At 40.1% G+C, this 21,942-nt stretch overlaps 1 protein-coding gene across 3 annotated transcripts in view; it reads left to right on the forward strand.

Annotated features, from left to right (window-relative positions):
- Window positions 1-21,942, forward strand: part of LOC115163441 (leucine-rich repeat and fibronectin type III domain-containing protein 1) — a 138,626-nt gene that overhangs the window by 50,683 nt on the left and 66,001 nt on the right. For all 3 annotated transcript variants that reach the window (XM_029715304.1, XM_029715305.1, XM_029715306.1), the window contains exon 2: window positions 17,387-17,438. The gene's annotated coding sequence lies outside the window, so the exon portion shown is untranslated. The remainder of the gene's footprint in view (window positions 1-17,386; window positions 17,439-21,942) is intronic.

Below are 21,942 nucleotides of genomic sequence, written 5' to 3' on the forward strand. Positions count from 1 at the left end.
AAAGGTTTACTCACGTCGGCTACGGAGAGCGTGATCACACAGTCGTCCGGAACAGCTGATGCTCTCATGCATGCCTCAGTGTTGCTTGCCTCGAAGCGAGCATAGAAGTGATTTAGCTCGTCTGGTAGGCTCGTGTTACTGGGCAGCTCGCAGCTGTGCTTCCCTTTGTAGTCTGTAATAGTTTGCAAGCCCTGCCACATCCGACGTGCGTTGGAGCCGGTGTAGTATGATTCAATCTTAGCCCTGTTTTGACACTTTGCCTCTTTTATGGTTCATCGCAGGGCATAGCAGAATTTCTTGTAAGCTTCCGGGTTAGAGTCCCGCACCTTGAAAGCGGCAGCTCTACCCTTTAGCTCAGTGCGAATGTTGCCTGTAATCCATGGCTTCTGGTTGGGGTATGTACGTACAGTCGCTGTGTGGACGACGTCCTCAATGCACTTATTGATAAAGCCAGTGACTGATGTGGTGTATTCCTCGGAAGAATCCCGGAACATGTTCCAGTCTGTGATAGCAAAACAGTCCTGTAGTTTAGCATCTGCTTCATCTGACCACTTTTTTATAGACCGAGTCACTGGTGCTTCCTGCTTTAATTTTTGCTTGTAAGCAGGAATCAGGAGGATAGAGTTATATGTTAGTATGGTATTCTAACACAGCTTTGGTCTTGAGACCACTCAAGACCAAATAAATGTGGTCTTTAACTTCACTTCGTATAAATATTGGTCTTGACTCCTGGATATTACCGTCGTCTTTGGTTTACAAACCATAGGCAATGCAACTTGAAGAATACAGTGTTCTCTGATCATTGGCTGATCACTCCCAACCCAGTTGACTACTTTTAAATGGTGGAAGTCATCAATGGCAATGTCTATACCAAAACAAATTATTTCCATCTTAAGTCCTCTATTTATCTCTATGATTGACACCTGACTCCGACACGCCTGTTATTTTGCCAAAATAATGATAGATTTAAATTATCACTTTACCTAACAACATAATTAATAGACCCATAAGTAATTCAATCAACAAGTGATTTAGATTCATACAGTCAACATTAAAAAGAGAACAGAGAACAATATAAATTGATTCTCTAAATTAAGTTGAAAGATTTTGAAAATCAGTTAAAAAAAATCATGTTTTTACTGGTATTTTGTAAATTTGGTGTGCAAATAACATTTCTAAAATGAATTAGCAATAGAAGGTTAATACAAATGATCACAACTGTGCATGGTTCTCCCTTTATTGCAACTTTAATAGTTGTAGTTGTGGTGACAAATGTAGTGGGGTGGTAAGGAATCATGTAAATATTAAAAATATGCAATACATACAACCCACTAGGCACAATATTTGGTTGAGATGTTGATTGATTTATATACCCACTCAAAAAGTACAGCCAGAAGTTTGTTGAATTCCCAATGTGTTATCACTATGCTCTCAACCATCTAAAAGCACAATCCAATAACAATGGAAAAACAATATCTGATTTTTGGTTTAGTTGTCATCTAAATGTGTTATAATTGTGCTTTTCAACCATCAATGTACAGACTACCAATCGCTGTCCATGGTGCTGAAATTGTGACATGTCTATGCAGCTGCATGCCTATCAATCCCTGATAGGTTTTCTGTGGTGCCAGGGCATGTATAGCTTGGCTATAGCTAATGGATAAATGTTTATTGGTAGACCTATTTGGTCATTATTTTCTCATCGTAAGCCTAAAATTTCATGAAGCTATACAAAGTCTCACAATACTAAGATTTTTAGACTGCTGGCTGGTGGCAATAACGTAATTACTTGTTCAGTAATTAAAGTTGGAAATTCAAACATTGCAGATTGTAAAATACATTTTAGATGCAACAGCATACTAACCAGCTACCAATTGATTTATTGTTGTGCATAAAACCAGTCTATTAATGTAAAATAATACAGTCAGTCCACCCTCAAAACACCAACTTAATAGCGATTGGTTCATTATGCAGTGCACTATCTATAGCTATATACCGTATTTAGCTGCTATTTATAAACTTTTTATAAAACATTACACATCACTAACGTTAGCTAGGCTAGGGATTAGTTTTAGAAGTTAGGGTTAAGGTTAGGAGTTAGGTTAAAGGGTTAAGGTTAGGTGAAGCGTTAGCTAAAAGGGTTAAGGTTAGGGTTATGGCAAGGGTTAGCGAACATGCTAAGTAGTTGCAAAGTAGCTCAAAGTAGTAAGTAGTTGAAAAGTTGCTAATTAGCTAAAATGCTAAAGTTGTCCATGATGAGATTTCATCTCACAACCTTTCTTTTTTTGCCTTAAGTAACTATCTGTCTTATGTAACCATATCAAATGTAACATATCATACTAAATGGAGTGTCTCGGCTTTACGTACAGAATAATACGAAATGCTCTGAGACCAGGTTGCAGAAGTAAATAGTGCAAGTGATCAATGCTGTTCGAGATTCTGTGCAGATTATTATAGCAATTGGGAAGATTTCCACAGACCTGCGACCTTTGCCTTCAATGCTGAACATGCACGCTTTCTGTGATTAAATAAGAATACATTTATAGTTACAGTAATCTCAAAATATGGCAATGGATGTGCTATTCATTTTAAGGTTTAATAAATACTGTTACATTAGTTTGTAAGATAGCCTTAACTTTTTGCTATTCACTGAATTGTGTTTTGCTTTCACTGAATTGTGTTTGGTTGACAACGCAACCAAATATCAACATTTGAAGGAGATGTATATTTTGTGCCACTGACTTAGTCTGGCTTTAATTCCAGTTTGTTTAAATTAGTAATTGATATGTTGGATTCGTGTCTCCATCTCAACCAAAAATCTAAGGAGTAGGACAAAATCAAATCAAACTTTATTTAAGTGCATTTAAAGTTTGATTTGATTTAGTCTTAATCTTTTATTCATATGAATTATTAACTTGATGATTAAATTAGAATTCAACCAAAGCTTGAAACCCTTGGCTATTCGTATTGTCTATTTTTAGTTGAACCCTAGGCTGAATTTAAAACAACAGCTGTTGATGACTTTGCAAATGCTATATAGGCCTGAATAGCATCAGTGATGCTATATGACATAAAGTACTATATGGTCACTTTCATTTGCTCTGTTAAACCTACCCTTTGGAATGACTTTGATAGCAACTGTGAATCTATTTAGTTTTTAATTAAGAAATCTTTTACTAATAGTTCTCACGATAGTACATTGGTAGTAGCCATTGACAAATATCAAACCTAAGCAGGGCTTGGCTTGGTTAAAACCCTGGCTAGGAGACCAATTGGATAGCTGTAGATTTACTCTCCAGTAGGAGCTGCTGCACAGCCTATTTTTTTTGCTGATAGGGAAATAACGTTGAAGATCTGACGTTGTTTCAAAGGTACTTAGGTTTGACTATGTTGAAAACTGGTTACCATGATGACATAATCCTGTGGTTGAAATTTCACCCTCTAAACAGAAGTTTATGTTAATAACTTTTTTCAAATCCAGTGTATTTCCACGTGGATTCCATGTCACAATATGTTGACGAACTATGTTGAAAATACATTAATATAACCAGTTTGTGTACAGTGGGAAAGTGTGTGAGGAGTACATATGTCTAGAAATAGGATTCAAATTGGAATTCTTTTCCAACCCTCAATTTACAGAAATGTATTTTTACTTTTGTAGAACGACCCATACAGTACATGGTTGAGTTCACCCACAGCGCTGTCAGGATGGACACTGTTGTCAGCGGGATGTGACAAGCTTCATGTTGTTTGCCTAGACAGCCTGCCATCTCCTTAATGAGGCCCCTAGCTCCCTTATGTAAGGTAAAAATATGTCAGAAAATAGCCTGTAAATACCTTAACCCATAACAGTCTAAGCTATTTGATTTAGAATTTTCAGACCCTTGGAACTATATTTAAAAAAATACTACTATTAGCTGATACAAACACATGGAATAACAGATTCACTAAATGGAACAACAGTCCCAAAAGTCAAAAAGAAGTTTGTTCTGAAGTGTCTCTCCTATATCTGAGTGAAATAAGAAAGATTAGGAAACATTTTTTTCTTCTCATGTATTTAACCACTTATTTTTGGCACTTAAAGTGTCCATATAATCTATACTTCCATAGATTTTTTTCAATTGGTACCGGGGGACCTTCAGAAGAGTCTTTTGAGGCCTTTGGGCGTCTTAGAGCAAAACAACCGACATGTATGTGTTCGTGAGAGTCTCACCTTATTATACTAGTGTGTAGCCTAAACTGTTGGGACACTACAGACAGGAGTTATACCAACTTCAGACGAGTCCCAAGACACTTGTGGGGGTCATAGAGTGAAATGGGGGACACCATCGTGTTTCTTCAGAGTCTCATAGTTTATAGGTTAAACCATTTGAATGTTACATACGATTTTGTGAAAACAGATTTTCGGGATTTCTCATGGTCTGACGCTCTAACTCTGTCACCTTTCATCGCAGATGCGAAAGTGCGGCACAGGCGGATGCAGTGGATTGAAGCTGACAGATTCTATGGGAATTTTTGTATTATGCTAATTTGATTTTCGCTGGGGTGCGACAGGGGCGTGGCCAGATTTTTGGGGGGGGATAGACCTAGATAAATTTGGATAGGCATTTTTTCTACTTATTTATTACATTTATTTTGTGATGTGCACCGTATATTATTTCGTAATACAATCGTTTTATACTAGTGCACAGTACTTGGAGCAACCTCGTTACATATACAAATAATTACCTATATCCCAGCATATTAAAATAAGACAGTAACTTTAGACCAGTTACCAACTTGCCAACAACATGAAACTCATCTTCAGGCGCACTTTAATCTCGATGGGCAAACAAGCCTATATTTCATGTTACAATTTATACCACGGCGGGCAGTAGTACTATGAAATGGTACCTTACCTTTAGTAGACGTATCATAAAGCGTGACCTACATCACAAGGTGCAGACGGCGAGGCTTTGAGTTGAATATGGTGATGATTTCATCATAATCCAATTTATCTGTCAGTTCACGCTCAAAAGACAGCAAACTGAAGTGGTTCAGCCGGGCGCTTGTCATTGATGTGCGAAGACGATTTTTATCCTAGTTGTTGTTGAGAAAAGTCTCTCCACACTGCATTATGTCATTGGAAGTGTGACAATGATCCTTAACAGAGAGTTTATATTAGGGAAAATATCATCAGGGCAGCTGTCAAGTACACTCATTATGGAGGAAAAGTCACTCTTTCCCATGTTCATTTTGCAACTCAACTGCTGAATAAAAACAGTGAATTCAGAATCCTCAATTGATATTGCATAATGATCGCATGTGGTCTTCAGCTGCTCTTTAAGGCCGCAGGTTTGGGATTCTTTGGAAAAGGATGCTGCCGCTTGCATGATCCCATGTGTGTCTTCTTGAAATCTTGAGTTTAACTCAGTAATCGGTCTATCTAGAATATTGTTCCAAAGTTGCCTCAGGTCCCTGTCACTCTTGATGCTGGATGTTTTCCCTAATGAAGTTGTGACTACACTATTTGCCAATTTTACAAGCAGTTTTCGCTGCCGTGATGCGCTCACATCCCAATATCTAATATCATGCTTAATGAACTGCAAAAATCTCTGAAGCTGGAGACTCATATCTCCCTCACTAGCTTTAAGCACCAGCTGTCAAAGCAGCTCACAGATCACTGCACCTGTACATAGCCCATCTGTAAACAGCCCATCTATCTACCTACCTCATCCCCATACTGTATTTATTTATTTATCTTGCTCCTTTGCACCCCAGTATCTCTACTTGCACATTCATCTTCTGCACATCTACCATTCCAGTGTTTAATTACTATATTGTAATTACTTCGCCACCATGGCCTATTTATTGCCTTAACTTACCTCATTTGCACTCACTGTATATAAACTTTTTGTTTTCTTTTGTTCTACTGTATTATTGACTATGTTTTGTTTATTCCATGTGTAACTCTGTGTTGTTGTATGTGTCGAATTGCTATGCTTTATCATGGCCAGGTCGCAGTTGCAAATGAGAACTTGTTCTCAACTAGCCTACCTGGTTAAATAAAGGTGAAATAAAATAAAAATAAAAATAAAATCATTTCTTCATTTAGCTTGAGAACTTAACCAAAGTCTCCCCCTGAGTTATCTCTGAACGTAGAAAAGCTGCTTTTGAGGATTTCAATTAAACCAATACAGTCCGTCACATATAATGTAGAGCTTTGTAATCCCTTCGTAGCAAAATCACTAGTGTCAAACAATTTGCTAAACGTGACTAACAGGAACAAAAACATATTGTTCTGGATTTGTTAAAAGAGGGCATCGGGTTCTAATTTGGTTTGTCCACAAGCCTCTGAAAAATCTGCAAGAACCTCTAAAATGACATCTAGCAATAACAGCACTTTACTCACAGGCCCTGATTTTGAACTCCACCGTACATCCATGGATCTTTCTAGCTCGATACATGGTCTATCGGGATGCAACTCTTTCTGTACTTCTATGAATCGAGCATGTCTGTGGGATCCACTCATAAATGTGTGTAGCTGGTTTACTATGTCAAAAAAGTACTGACATATCCCGACACTTTTGCCGTGGTTTACAGAACCAAATTCAGTTGCAATGCACATATACCGCTTGCTTAAATGTTTTCTCTAGTAGGACATGTACCCCTCCTCTGTTCCCTGACATGACTGAAGCGCCATCGAAACAAAAACCCACACACAGAGTGGGATCCAACTCCAGGGGTTGCAAAACTTAAAGTACTTTCCGAGAAATTCCTTGTGCAGACAAATCAGCGGTTTCTATAAACCCAACAGCTCTTTCTTTAATCATTCCAGCATGAATGTATCAGATGCACACAGCAATAAGTTCTCGTTTAGATTGATCTTTATATTCATCTGCTAGTATGGCAAAATACGTGGAAGGCGCAGAATGAACTTCATCTTTTATCCTCCACAGTAACACTGATGCTGCACACTCCAGCAACTCGTTCTGAATTTCAGGGCTCATAAGCGTGGCATTGCAAGGTAGCTCATTAATTAAGGATCGGCGTCCCGTCGCAGATTTTAGAGAAACAACAAATGTCGGTACATATAAGAGTCTTATATTGGCTGAAAGCTTAAATTCTTGTTAATATAACTGCACTGTCCAATTTACAGTAGCTATTACTGCGAAAAAATGCCATGCCATTGTTTGAGGAGAGCTCCTAACGACAAAACACTTTTTTCCCCATGATAGGTTTGATAAATTCACCTCTAAAGGTGAAATGTGTATTTACATTCTGAAATCTTGCTCTGATTTATCATCCAAAGGGTCCCAGAGATAACAGGAAGTGTCGTTTTGTTAGATAAAATAATTTTTCATTTCCTAAGAAGGTCCATATAATATGCACGATCGAGTTTGTATTTCCACTCGTTCAATTTGCAAAGAAAGAAATCTGTGAAAATCTCACCCTAAACGTTGTTTCAATGACTCAAATCACATTCGTATCTATTCCTCAGAGATCCTAGAAGATAACAAGACTTCACTATTTCATTAGGGGTGTAGTATATCCTATAGGACACCATATTTGTTCAGAGAGCGACGCCTTCATGGCACACCGATGATGCGGACGGCCATCTTTGTCAAATAAGCACCAATCAGGGTCAAACAAAGCTAGCTAGATAGCCAATGAGCTGGGTTTTACGGGAGTACCCGGAAACCATGTATATGTCATTAAATGTACTAACCTCGTACGACAGCATGCGTTTTCATTTTGGACAAAAATGCTAAGGATATTCAGAGTTATGAAGTTATGAAAAGTGGTTGTTTTGCAAATGTTGAACATATAATATGGCTACTAATACTTGGAAAGCTAAATCAAAGTCCAAGTATACAGATTTGACGATATTCTTGCAGAAAAATGGAATATGAATGCGAATGTCTGGGGACTTTACACTAAAAGTCTTGTAGTTCAGTCATACTTCAAGTTATCCATCTTTCTCTTGCATTTCAAAGATGTGGTAGAAAAAGACTGGTTGGTTTTTTCTTTGTATTTTCTTCTACCAGATCTATTGTGATATATTCTCCTACATTCAATTCACATTTCCACAAACTTCAAAGTGTTTCAAATGGTACCAAGAATATGCATATCCTTGCTTCAGGGACTGAGCGACAGGCAGTTAGATTTGAGTGTCATTTAGGCAAAAATTGAAAACAAGAGGGCTATCCCTAAGAAGTTTTAAGCCTGTTTTGTATTTCTGAGTCATACTTTGAGATGAAATTTAAGATTTCTAAAAAGTTACCTTTGTTGATTGCCTCTTTGGTTTCTTTATGCCCTCTGAGTGGAATATCCTGCTTTGCACACATGTGCACGGTTTCTTTCTGTAAAATCCATGTTCGCATCACCGTGTATTTGGTTCAACACAGTCCCATGACTTCTAGGCCCATGGGTCGCCTTGTAGGATTCAAATTTTGCAAGAGCACTAGCATGTCATTTGCTGTTCTCATGTTTGCAGCAAGCATTTCTTGTGAGTTTCCAGTTTTTAAATCCATCTCGTATAAATCTGAATTCAAGATTTGCCCCAGAAAAGTGCATACAAAACTTACAATAAATTGCATCTTTTGCTTTACTATACTCTATCCACATGAACTGGTCATACCACCTTGAAGAGAAGCAGAGTAATTTGCCATTGATCATACTTGAAGGGAACTTTGCTAGCTTTGGTTGACAGGCTGGTTCATAAAGGGCAGACAAATCTGTCGGTGGACCTACTGCAGGTTCACCCCCACCCACAGCATCAAGAACGAGAGGAGACAGTGGGGTTGGCAAGCATGCCTGGCTCAACGTGGCATTGGCGGTTGTGATGGCGATTGCGGTTGTTTCTATCCTGGCACCACCTGTTAATGTCTCATTCTGGAAGCGATCGGTAGATTGATCCAAATTATTTTCTAGCACACACTCCTTTTCCTCCAGATGTCTTTTTTTTAAACCTAGCTATCGACATTTGGTTTGCCATTGCTAGAACTACTCAATTACCTTAGCTGGTGAGTCAATTCGAGTAAGCTAGCGTGGTAGAGCTTACTAGCTTATGCACTGCAAAGTTTAGTCACGTGACGTTGTTCAGGTAAACCACCGTATGATTTAAAAAAAATGTAACCCATAGTCGGAAGCCAACTTGATTGTCGCAAACTATTTCTTTGTTACATTATATTAAAATTACCTATAGAAAATAAATCTCACATGCGTTTCTTTTAAAAATGTAATAAAATAAATAAAAATAAAAATGTATATTGAATAATTTCTGGAACTTTTTTGGGGTAGACTACGCCGCTGGTGTGTGGACATCGAACTTAGGGTTAATATATAAATCAATATGTTAAATGTAAGAGCAAAATAAAGTAAGGGATTCATTTGTATACAGTTTGTATTGAGAATGTAGGAAAACAACCTACAGACAAGAACGTAGAAATAATGATGTTGAGAGAAATGTCAACCAGGAATGTATCTACCTTGGATGAAAAATAGATTCCTGCCAATGCTCGTGTCTCAGATCCCAGTCTACATGTGAGATGTCATGTAAAGAGGGCCTCATTGTACTGTGGATCAGATCTGGCCCGGTGACAGGCCAGGGGCCTGGGTAGAAGCTACACCTCTCTTGCTGTCTGGTTTATCAATCTCTGACAGCCCACAGCTCTCTGATGGCTCCTGCCGTCACAGGAGCATGCATCACACACTTGTCAAACCACCTCTCCCTTCCCTCCACCCCCGTTCCTCTGTACCAGTCAGCCAGCAACACAGTCTCACCACACCGTTTTCATTATGGTGACAAATCCTGCTTAATCTGGCATCCATCTGTGAGGCACGGGGCGTCGTGTTGAGTGACTCAAGTCCCTCATCATCTGCGTTTCACAGATGGACCTCCATGCATGCAGGGTCTCCAGGGGGCTGTCTGGTGGCATGGTGGCCTGGATCCTGGCCTGGGCAGGGTGGAGGACAGAGCCACATGGCCTGAGCCCCAGGGCCAGAAAGGCCATCTCCTCCATAATAGAGTGAGGTTAATGAGCGGGGCTCACCACTCAGCTTAGTCCATTAACCTGGGAGCTCACCCCACACAGCTCCATTTCTGCATGGCTAGCTGAATTTCCATTACTGATCCATTCTCTGTGTATGCATATCCCCTTTCTTCTTCCCTTTCCTACCATAGTTCTTCCCTATTCATATGATGGGATTAACTAGAATGACTCCAATCCGAGACGCTTTGAACTCAATGTGCTGTCTCGTTTCACTGTTTATTCCCATAAGGGATAAAGCCGGTGTGGTTACAGTACATAGTTAGCACAGTCTCTCATCCAAATGGATATGATGACAAAGTAATGACAAATAATGCTGTAGCCCTTTCATTAGTTTTCTATCCCACCCTAATTAAGCTGCCTCAGTTAAATCTCCCGAGTGGCGTAGTGGTCTAAGGCACTGTATCTCAGTGCTAGAGGTGTCACTACAGACACCCTGGTTTAAATCCAGGCTGTATCACAACCATCTATGATTGGGGGTCCCATAGGGAGGTGCACAATTGGCCCAGCGTCGTCTGGGTTTGGCTGGTGTAGACCGCCATTGTAAATAAGAATTTGTTCTTAACTGACTTGGCTAGCTAAGTAAAGGTTAAATTAAAAAATGCCTTAGGATACTGATAGAGCATGTAATATATATGCTGGGCTGAAAAATGTACATTGGGCACAGTATGGAGGATAGCTCAAATTAAGGACCTCACACATATTAACCTGACAGTACAGCTGTGCCAAGGATTCTGGCCAAGGGTGTTTACTTCAACGACACGGTTCACCATTTTTGTAATGAATATAGCGTAATCCATTTTCTACACTCGGCTACTGTAGATACCATTTAGTCTTCCAGATAGCGACGCTATCCCACAATAATATTTGATGCAAAGCCATTAAGATGGCTTATTGTCAAGCTTGTTTTCCCCCTCATAATCGAATCAACCTGGAACAATTGACCTTGACAGACCAGAAATCCTTTCACAGCTCTCTCTGCCTCATTCCCATGGTGCAACAGGACATTACAAAGCTGTTTCATTATTGGCTTTCTCATTGCCCCCAGGGCCATTAACAATCAACAATCCCTTTTTCTCTCAATATGGTTGCTGATCTGCTCTTTATGGTCAAAAACAGGATAATTGAAGTCCGTATAGCACAGATTTCTCACTGTAATAAAGTACATAACACAACGTATGTGTGTTGGTGGTAATCACTAATGGTAATGCAATGGGCTGTATCTAACCACGCTTGACCTCATTTATTTCAAAATGCCGAACGGTTCATCACTTCAACAGACAAAAATTGATTTTTTTCAGACTCAGGGCACAAGATCCAGGTCTTAAGACATTGATAGATACATTGACAGTCTCATGTTATGGCTGTGAAAGAGAGAGGAGAAAATGCAGGTAGAGTGCTGCTGCAGAAATTGCAGAGAGAGGTGGTTCCAAGGACAGACAACAACTCTCCTGTGTACTGTACCTAATCATCTGCAATGCTTCATTGGACAACAGCTGTATCACATAGAAATAAGACTATAAGTAATATGTTGACCTGCGTTATTAAGTCATGGTCTTCATCCTTGGAACTGTAGGCAGGAGTGTCTGTTGGCCATATAGAGAGCATAAAACCCCTCAAGTAGGTCAAATTATGATTCACCATAATGTCTTTATCTTGTTTCCATGGAAATGGGTGAAGGATGTCGGCTTTGCCTGGTGTGTCTAGTATTAATTGAAGAGGGACGTCATCAACACGACCGGTTAAATAACTCTGCACACTGTACCCAGATTACCTCTGTAGTGTTTCTGTCCTTCAAAAATACCAAAACATCTTCATGGATAGAACATAGATCTTTGTGAATAGGTAACAAAATATGAAGTTCTTTCTATGTGCAGTATGAAAGAGAAACTCTCTCTATCTTACAGTAGAGAAAGGGCATATTCTCAGTAAGACAGCTGTGCGAAGGCATTGGGTCGCATCAAATGTTGAAGCCAACACAAGGGCTGAATCCCAAAGAGAGATAAGGATTCCGGAACAATACTGAAAGTATTAAATGTAAAACCACCTGAAGCCCTCCCATAACTCACGGCTACTGTTGATGACAACATGCTTACACACATCCCCCTCCATGACCTCCAGCTCAGCTCTTATCGGTCCTAGTTTGCCCCCAGTCACCTCAAATCTCATCCATGTTTCACGGCACATCATTGCTGACAATGTTTTTAATTTGCTGTTTTTGATTTTGTTATACTCTTGTGAATTCTATGGTTTTTACTAGATTACTTGTAGTTTTTCATGTTGTTTGTCTGTAATTTTAGGCGCTGCCTATCTTGGCCAGGACGCTCTTGAAAAATAGATTTTAAATCTCAATGAGCCCTTCCTGGTTAAATAAATAAAAATAAATGTGGAAAGATTCCCCAGTGACATGAAAGTGCTGGGGCGTCCACGGCCGCGTAATTCTGATTCCCAGGAATAGAGAGAGCTGTTTTAAGGATGTTAAGCATTAAATAGTTATCTTTTTCATGGGATTATGTGAGAGGGAGGAGTGAGTATTCAGACAGAGCTAACTGGCACTGTGAGATCTGTTCCTATCCAAGTGGAACACTTCTCAAGGCATGCAAAATATGCAGGCTTAAGTCACATAATCCCTTTCAATATCAGTTAAAATGTCAATACACTGACATGAGTGGACAAGATGTCTGAGCAGGCTTACTGTTAAAGGACTGGCACTACATAATATCATTGTATTGTCGTTATTTGTACATGTTACTATTGCTAGATAGTGCAGTTATGTAAATGCTCTGGTGACTGTACACTGAGTCATTGTGACAACAACCCACATTTAAAACGAAGTTGAATGCAGTTGCTCACCGATGGCATTTGGTAAAGAGAATTTTCTTGCCCTTTTCTTATATTTTCTCCGTACACACAGACATTGTTTGTGCAAGGCCTGCAGATATCGAGGCAAATAATTGGATATACAACTCTCAGACCCAAGTGCATCTCAGAGGCTAAACAAACAATTGTGCTCTTTCCACATTTGGGTCTTGCTTCAAATGAGGCCATCACTGGAGAATCCTGTGGTATTTCTATCACAGAGTTTTGGGTGGCATAGCACTATCAACATGACTGAGCAAGGCTGTCTGAGCCCAGCTAACTATGACACTTCTGGAAAGCTGAGGGAAGTATTGCTCTTTGAAATAAATGGGTTTACCCAAGCGTTCAGTTTACACTTTAGTGTATGAATTAGCTATTACATACCAAATGTTTTCTATTCCATTTTCTTCATGCAGAAGATGCAAATGTAATCATACAAAGGAAAATAAACAAAAGTTGAGTTTGACAGAATAATTTATAGTGTAAAGAGAAAAATCAAAACCATGTACATGATTTGTTTCTGTGTTGTTTACCCAACAACATCAGTGTGTCAGACGGTGGGTAACACATTCACTCGCTGGGCATTTCTCTAAAGCTTTTGGCCTGACTGCAATCTGTAAAATACCCTGATCCTTCTAGGTTAATCCTCAGAGTTGTGAGGCTTGAGATCATAGAACCAACATTGTGATGATGAGCATGACCCCGACCCTGATATGAGGTCCTTCATGCCTTCAAAGTCCTCACCCAGGCACTTCAACACAATCAATACAGCCCTCCCAGGGTTGGCTGGCAGCACCAGACCAGAATCCATTAATGCTCTCACGTAATTGTTAACCTTTGCATTAAGGAGTAACATTAACTTTGTTATGACATGGATATCATCTGGTACATTACAGTAAGGAGAGAGAGAGAAAGAGAGAGAGAGAGAGAGATGAAGGGTTGAAGAGAGAGAGAGAGTGAGAGAGAGACCGAGAGACCGAGAGAGACCGATTGAGAGAGAGACCGAGAGAGATGAAGGGTTGAAGAGAGAGAGAGAAAGAGAGAGATGAACAGAGAGAGAGAGAGAGGAGAGAGAGATACTATCATGCTGGGAGTAGGTCTACAGAAGTGGATAGTAACCAGAAGTGCTGTGTTAAAAGAATCCATCCATCCTACATGGACACCCTCCTCTCATACCTACTGATTATTTATGTGGAGCCTGTTAAAGCGCTGAGCATGGCTGAGCGTATAAATTGGACCATGATCATCATCAGAATCACAGGCTCACATGGGAAGCATATGGGAGGGAGAGGAGGGGAGAGAGCCTATTACCAGAGCGTCAGATCATCAGCTCCAGACTTGATCTACTCTGACTCATCAACAACTGCGGAAAACTTTGATCTCCCTCTCTCACACATATGTGGTCTGCATGTAGGCCTAGGATCTAGCCCCAGCAACCTCTGTGTCTATTGGTGCACAACGTTGTGAAATAATTATTATTCATATGAGCTGACTGAGTGCCTCATCTAATTCCATATTTGACTTGGTTCACTGACTGATGTATATGTGGGAGATGATTTGGGTCAAGTCTGACTTGCAAATACATTTCATTTGTTAGGCGACTTTTTCTAAATAGCCGCATAATCTGAAAAATTATTGGAGCATACCTGATTTGATCATATTCTTCAAGGCAATATTTGTTATTGCTCAGTGGTACTAACTAGGGTCATCATTCTCTTAACAATGCCATGACTCTCTAATAACACTCTGATGAGGAATCAAAAGGGATAATTTAATCAAATTCCATGGTAGAGGGCAACTCTACTTTCTAACTTTCTAACTCTGAAGAGTCTGAACTCATGCATATTTGAGTTGTTCTCTCTGGTGGCCGATCTCAGTGGATGCTCTACGTTGCCGTCTTTCTCTGGAGGTCATATTGGCCACCCCTGAAGGTATGGGCCTGGTCAGAGTGCCAACTGTGGAGAGGCCTGCTAGGAGAACCATATGTTATCAGTTAAATCACAGTCAATGGAGGCCGCTACTGCCACAGTCCTGACTGGTATCTAGTGAAAACCATGTCATGCTCCGCTGCCTCTCTTTTTAAACCAGTGATGTGGAGGAAATAGGAAATGACAGAGGTAATACTGCAGTCAAACCTCACAGTTTAGCATGCAGCGCATTAAATAAAAATTGGGCAGTATAGGGCCGCCTCTCCATTTTCAGTTTATGCAAATGAATACTTCACAGTCCATAACGATCCACATCAAGGGAGAGAGGAGGTGTATACAATCATTAGTTTCTGTATTATTATCAATAGGCTGGTCTGGACTCGTCCCATCCTTCCCTATCTTACTGGTTCAGGCCAGGGCATCACAGGCCAAGATCAAATATGTTATTTTCATTACAGAAGGCTTTAAGATGGAGGCGTGGGCCCTGGCCTCTTAATGTTTGTGTTAGCCTTATGGCAAGTGAGGTTGACTGACTCATAGAGGAGATACTGTATATGCTGTTTGCCCAGGTTTTCACACAGGGGTTTGAGACGGATGGCAGAGAAATGTACTGTATACTGTAACACGTTCTCTCTCTTCAGTAAACATTCTCAAAGGTGTTTGAACAAGGATGTGATCACTTCAGTTTTTACAATATGGGGAAAGGGGACCTCAAAATGGAGGAAGAAAGGAACTTGAAATATCTTTATTGGGATACAGTCAGTTTAATTGAATATTCTAATACAGTACCTGCAATTACCAAAGAGGAATGTCCTCTGCAACGTCCATTTCCTTCAATAATTGGACAAAGAGCAAAGCTTTTACAAAGCATCCGATTTAATAGCACTATAATCTGAGTCCTTGGCGCGGCACCAAACAAAGCTACATATCTGTCTGCCTGAGGGACTGCATTAGTTGCATGTGATGGCAGAGGACCCAGACTGGGCACATCTGTAGGAGGAGAGGGAAACAGAACACCATTCTGACACAGCTATGATTTACTTATCTAATGAATCAACAGCCTTCTACGCCAGCACCTAAAATGACATCGTTTTGAAGCGCTGCACGAGTCTGAACACATCTGATGTTTTCAACCATACCATTTATACTCTTAAAGATGCAAAGAAAATCAATATCCTTAACTGTTGGATGGCTCAGGGAACATTAACAGCGGTTTGACATTTCTGTGAAGTGTGGCATGCATGCATGAAATTGTACTTCACACCCCTGTCCTAGGTCAGGGTAATGCTAGCCAATCGGCATCTATAAAATGTTCCTTTTCCAACAAAGGAATTGGCAAATCATGCTGTATTTGGACAAATCCCCCAAATGTTAGCTTACATGCTGATTTTATGTAATGGAATTAGACACACATACTGTCAAGAACTGAATCGATATGAAATGGAAATTAATGTCATCCCAAAATAAAGCCGAAACCCTAAAAAGTGCAAAAAGGTTGTTTTCAGTCTGAAAAGATTTTAGAAAAAGAGAGGAGATTGTGCCCTTGTATAGATACAAGGGTTTTTTGAAGGACAGTCGAAGGGCCACATCAATGTCACTGGTCATACTGAGTGATTAACCCAGTATGATTACAGTTTGTCAGTCAGAGGTTTGCTGTGTAGGCCTGTCTGCATTGGACACAGAATATGTATTATTATGGCAGGTACCAACAAGGGACCACGGTGGAGATCATAATCAAGATGGCTGCTGCGGCAATTACATTTGACAGAGGAAAATTGGAGCAATGCCTTTGTTATCACTATCTCTGTAAAAGCGGATAGGGAAAATAGTCTTCCTTTCTTCGTCTCACGAACCTTCAATTAAGGATCTTTGAGAACTGCCTTGATCCATCTCAGCCAGCTTGGTGGGGAGGGAGAAAGGAGATGAGTGAAATTTGATTCCTCTTGCTCTATTGAAAGAGTGACCGTGCATATCTAAAAAGGTTAAACATGGGTGTTTACAGATACTAAATTGATACTTTAAGAGCAGTCTGAGGTGTTCAACAACATAAATGATTGCTCTTTTTTTCACAACATACTGTAGACCTAGCACTTTGGTTATTCAGCAGTTATTCTTATGTATTGTCATGTTGTAGTTCCTCAGAGATTCACTGTACAGACTGTTCTGTACAGTTGGTTAATTATCGAATTGGAAAGAGAGACACCAAGGCTAGCTCTTGGTGGCCATGTATTATGATTCAGAAGCACTTCTTTGTATCGCTGAAAGTTGGTAAGTAACATCACTCAAGTGGAATAACATTTTTAAAACAAGAACAAATAGGCTTGTGAAAATATTGTGTTTTTGTTCGTGTAGATTTATACTATTTGATTTGAAAAAGAGCGCTGTATAACTGTTTTACAGCAACACGAATGTCAAATAATTTTGTGCTGAGCCCTGTTTGATGACATTAAAGATTGAACTATAAATTGAACCCTGTTTATGATTGTGACAGCAATACAAGTGGCGGGTTATTCTCCAAATGTTATTTGTGCCAGCACATTAAAGTGGGACTGTTTGTTTTCTCTGCAGCCTGCTTTGAAGTCATCATTGAGAGAGGCATTTGAGAAGACTACAAATACTGGTGAGTGCCACCTTTTAAAATTGAAGCCAATTTATTTACATACTGTATGCAGTTCAGGCTAACCTGGGGGGAAGGGGTGAGACATTGCATTGAGAATGAAGATATACTAAAGAAAACAGAATAATAATAACTAAAGAAACCTGGATAATGGAATGTCCTTATGTAACCGATGTGAAATGGCTAGTTAGTTAGCGGTGGTGCGCGCTAATAGCGTTTCAATCGGTGACGTCACTCGCTCTGAGACTTGAAGTAGGGTTTCCCCTTGCGTTGCAAGGGCCGTGGCTCTTGTGGCACGATGGGTAACGATGCTTCGGTGGGTGTCAGTTGTTGACGTGTGCAAGGGTCCCTGGTTCGAGCCCGGGTCGGGGCGAAGAGAGGGATGGAACCTACACTGTTACATTGGTGCCGTGACCCGGATCATTGGTTGCTGCGGAAAAGGAAGAGGTCAAAGGGGGGGTGAGTGTAACCAATGTGAAATGGCTAGTTAGTTAGCGGTGGTGCGCGCTAATAGCGTTTCAGTCGGTGACGTCACTCGCTCTGAGACTTGAAGTAGGGTTTCCCCTTGCGTTGCAAGGTCCGCGGCTTTTGTGGCGCGATGGGTAACGATGCTTCGGTGGGGTGTCAGTTGTTGATGTGTGCAAGGGTCTGGTTCGAGCCCGGGTTGGGGCGAAGAGAGGGACGGAACCTGCACTGTTACACTTATTCCCACTAACAGTTTCTAAAAGCTATTCAAATAATATATTTCTTAAACAGACACACCAGTACTCACGCACACACATACACACACACAGAATGAGAGAGCTACACAACTCTGTTCCATACAGCAACGTTCCCTTCCCGTTCCAGTGCAGCTATTTCACCACGACTGGGTTTTGTTATCCTCTCACATAGGCAGGGTTGGGCTGGCGCCACGGCCGTTGCCTCCCAGCCTGCGCAATGGGAGTCGGCTCCATTATCAGAGCTGCTGCCTCGCCACCCTGCAGCAAACCCAGCATCCTCTGCTCCTGCAGATTTAATTTCTTATCTCAATAGGGAAAACAGCCCCTCTGATGAACAGCACAACCGCCCTGGGCTGCTGTGAACATGGCTCCAGAATACATACAATAGATGGTTCTGATGAACTTATGAACAGAGGAAAGCACTGATATTCCTCTCAGGAATTTGCAGTTGGTAATAGATATTCAGGGGGATTTGCTATATAAATAATTATAACTGGGATAGGGCAAGGGGGAACCTCTCTCCAGCGTTAATCCAGTCCCGGAGCAGCTGAGAGCGATGTTTTATAAGGGTCTGCCATCCATGACATATCAGTAATATGTTGCTCTTGTGTACTCTGTGTTCTAAGACAGCCAGGCTTTAGGTTATTGATTGCAGGTAGATGAAGAAGAGACAGGCAATAATTTCAAAAGAGGATTAGTGATGAGCTCCTCACCCACAATGCTCTTTGAGTTACATTTCCTACTTCTTTAAAGTGTGTCCATGTCACCCAGTGGTGATTTTAGCATTTCAATCTTGGTGGGGCAAACTCAAAAAAATATGTTTAGATGCATGCCAGCAAAGCCACTATACAACACAACACTAAACAATTCATTAAAATGCACTATAACGGTGACAAACGGTGCCCACAAACTGTTAAAAAAAAGCCTTCTTGATGGGCACTTCTAATGTAACTATATAGCAGCACCCAAGGGGCTTGAATTTTCTAGCTCTACCTGTAGATTTTGCGGTGACGTAGTGTTCCCATGAGGGACAGAACACTGAGCCAATCACGGCGCAACTAGAAAACCTTACCAACACCTACGCTCCGGATTTTTCGCTGGCTGCCCCACCACCACAGAAAGCACTGAGCTAGGCTGAAACACCTGCATTTTGGAGCTGCCTTACTCAAGAAAACAAAAAAGAGACCATGTTTGTTTGCGGCTTTATTAACTCAATGACTTATTTATTTTGTTTGCAAACTGAAATGTGACACGTATTAATTCCAAAATAACATGCAAAGCATGAAACAACTAAACAGCTAAACAGGTGGATTTGCCCCACCTGCCCTGAATGTCGGGTTGCCACTGATGTCACCTTAAAAATAAAATCTGAAAGGGAAGACTGTTTTACTACTTACAAGACAAATGTATTTAAAAATGCTTTGTTGGGATCAAATATGCAAGCTTTGTACTGAGACTAGATTTTTGAAATTGTTTCTATGTTTGCAAGATGCTGTACACTTTTGTCCACAGAGGCCTGAGTCTTTTAGCTGAGCCTAAGCGTTCAACTTTTCCTCAGTTTTTTGTTGCTTTTGCTCACAGCTTCATCAATGTCATGCAGAGCCATAGGAAAAGTAATTGCGTGTCAACACTTCTAGGCCTTAAAACAAAAGTCATTATGAGAGCGGAAAGTATTATGCCCTGATATGCCTTCGGTAAATGAGTTTCCCAATGTAGCCTACTGTATGGGCACCAGTTGTAGTCTCTTTTATTTTATAATGCGAAAGTTTAGAGTAGCTTCATATCACTGGCAATTTCTTCATAATTCTTAAGCATGTGGCCTAACCTCCTCAAGAATAATTTATAGAAATGATTTAAGTTAAAGGGGCAATCTGCAGTTGCTACACCCATTTCTGGACTTAATATAAATGGCTCATGAGCTTTGTTTAATTGTCATACCCCATCAGAACTCAACATATAAGCTGGTTTTACTCTAATGTTTGTAAACAAAGTAAATGTAAACAAACACTATATAGCCTCAAAACATGCTTAAAGTTATACTTTTTATATCATGGATGGTCTATGAATTTGAGAGTGGTTCCATTTCTCCTGCCCTACCCCTCATCTTTTTACCGAAGCAAGGGTGGGGAGGATAGTATGTTATTGTTTCCACTGTTGAGTTAAATTCCTGTTTGTTATGTAGATATTTTCTGTGAATCTGTACTGTAAAAGCTTTCCAGATCTTTACAAGAAGAACAAAGACAGACTGTACAACACATCTTAATAAGCCAGGCCACACTATATATTAGATTTGACATGGTTAGGGCTTTGAATTCTGCTCATGGACTAACACATACCTTTCTTCTGGGTTGGCAGAAGTTGCACTTTACATATAATTACTTCAAATCCCGAAGTGAAACTATGATATCAAGTTGTTACATAACAGAAGACATTATTATACAATAAAAAATGCATACCTCAGATGGTGCATTTGCTTAGTGGTGTTGAGGTAAGTTTGTCAGTTCCTAATGATTATACTAATTAGGCACAGAGGACAATTGCTTTCCCTGCTGATACCTTCAGAGACTGACAGAACAATTAACAGACTGACAGTGAAACCAACCATAACATGCTGTGGGTTATACAAAGGACAGTGACATTATGTTGTTGACAAGATAAGGAACTTGGGAAACAACAAAACAAATGTCTTTCATTTAAAAGTTGTTATGGTAATGTTTATGCACTTGACCAGTCCAGAATGGAAGGTCCCAGTTTTAAATTGAGCTGAAATGACATAAAATACTTTGAGAATCTGCATAAGCTGGCTTATATGTACCGGTAAGTGAGATTACATCATTTCTCCGTATGAAATAGCCGTAGCCTCTTCTATTCATGGGAAATAGCCTAGAAATATATTTTGTTGAAGATTTGTGAGATTTGCACATATTAAAGAGGGAAATATCGACCCTAGTCTTCTCAGAAATTGGGATTTTGGCTGCAGTTGACATCAACTTCATCATCTGAAAACTCATACTTAGAATGTGGTTTAGCCCCCAGACACTGGTTATTTAAAGCCTGCACAGCTGATTTCAATATTCCATAGGAACAGAGAAAGTGAATGTCAGCTCATTTTAGAGTATGCTTATTTTATCCTGATTTAAGTTGAAAATGAATACCTCACTCCATCCCATAATACTCTTAGAGAACCTGCACAACAAAGAGTAATGAAACAAACAGTTTACCAGACCTGATCTATATTACATTAATATGTAGAAACCGTTGGTGGTTTTTCAATGAGCAGCAAATTGACAAATCAGTGGGTGAAAATGATACCATATGCCAGCTAGTAATGATCTTTGAAGCAGGAGTGAACTCTGGTGTATTTATTCATTGAATTAGCTTTTAGAAAGTGACAACCCGGAGCTTCTGGTGTGCGATTTTATTAAGATAAGCAGGAAAGTAGATAAGCCGGTCATTTAAAAAGAGATTACCTTATCCTCACTTTTTTTGAGAAAGTGATTATGGTTTCTTTTAGTGATGAATTGAACCTCTGGTACCCAATTATTAGGTTTTGCAGATGACTGTGATGCTATTCTCATTTACCGCCACACTAAAAGCAGTCTTGTTTAAGCACCAACAACCTAGCAGAGGCTGCTAGGCAAAGCTAATAGAATTTGCCTTTTGATTCATCTTCTTCTGTAGTCTGGTCGTCATATTTGTTATGTTCATGTATCTCTGCCACTGTGAATCTAGCAGCGTTATGGTGTGCTGTGGGGAATAAGCAATAGCAGCACATGATACAGACA

This window comes from Salmo trutta, chromosome 26 (genome assembly GCF_901001165.1).
Source record: "Salmo trutta chromosome 26, fSalTru1.1, whole genome shotgun sequence".
NCBI lineage: Eukaryota > Metazoa > Chordata > Actinopteri > Salmoniformes > Salmonidae > Salmo > Salmo trutta.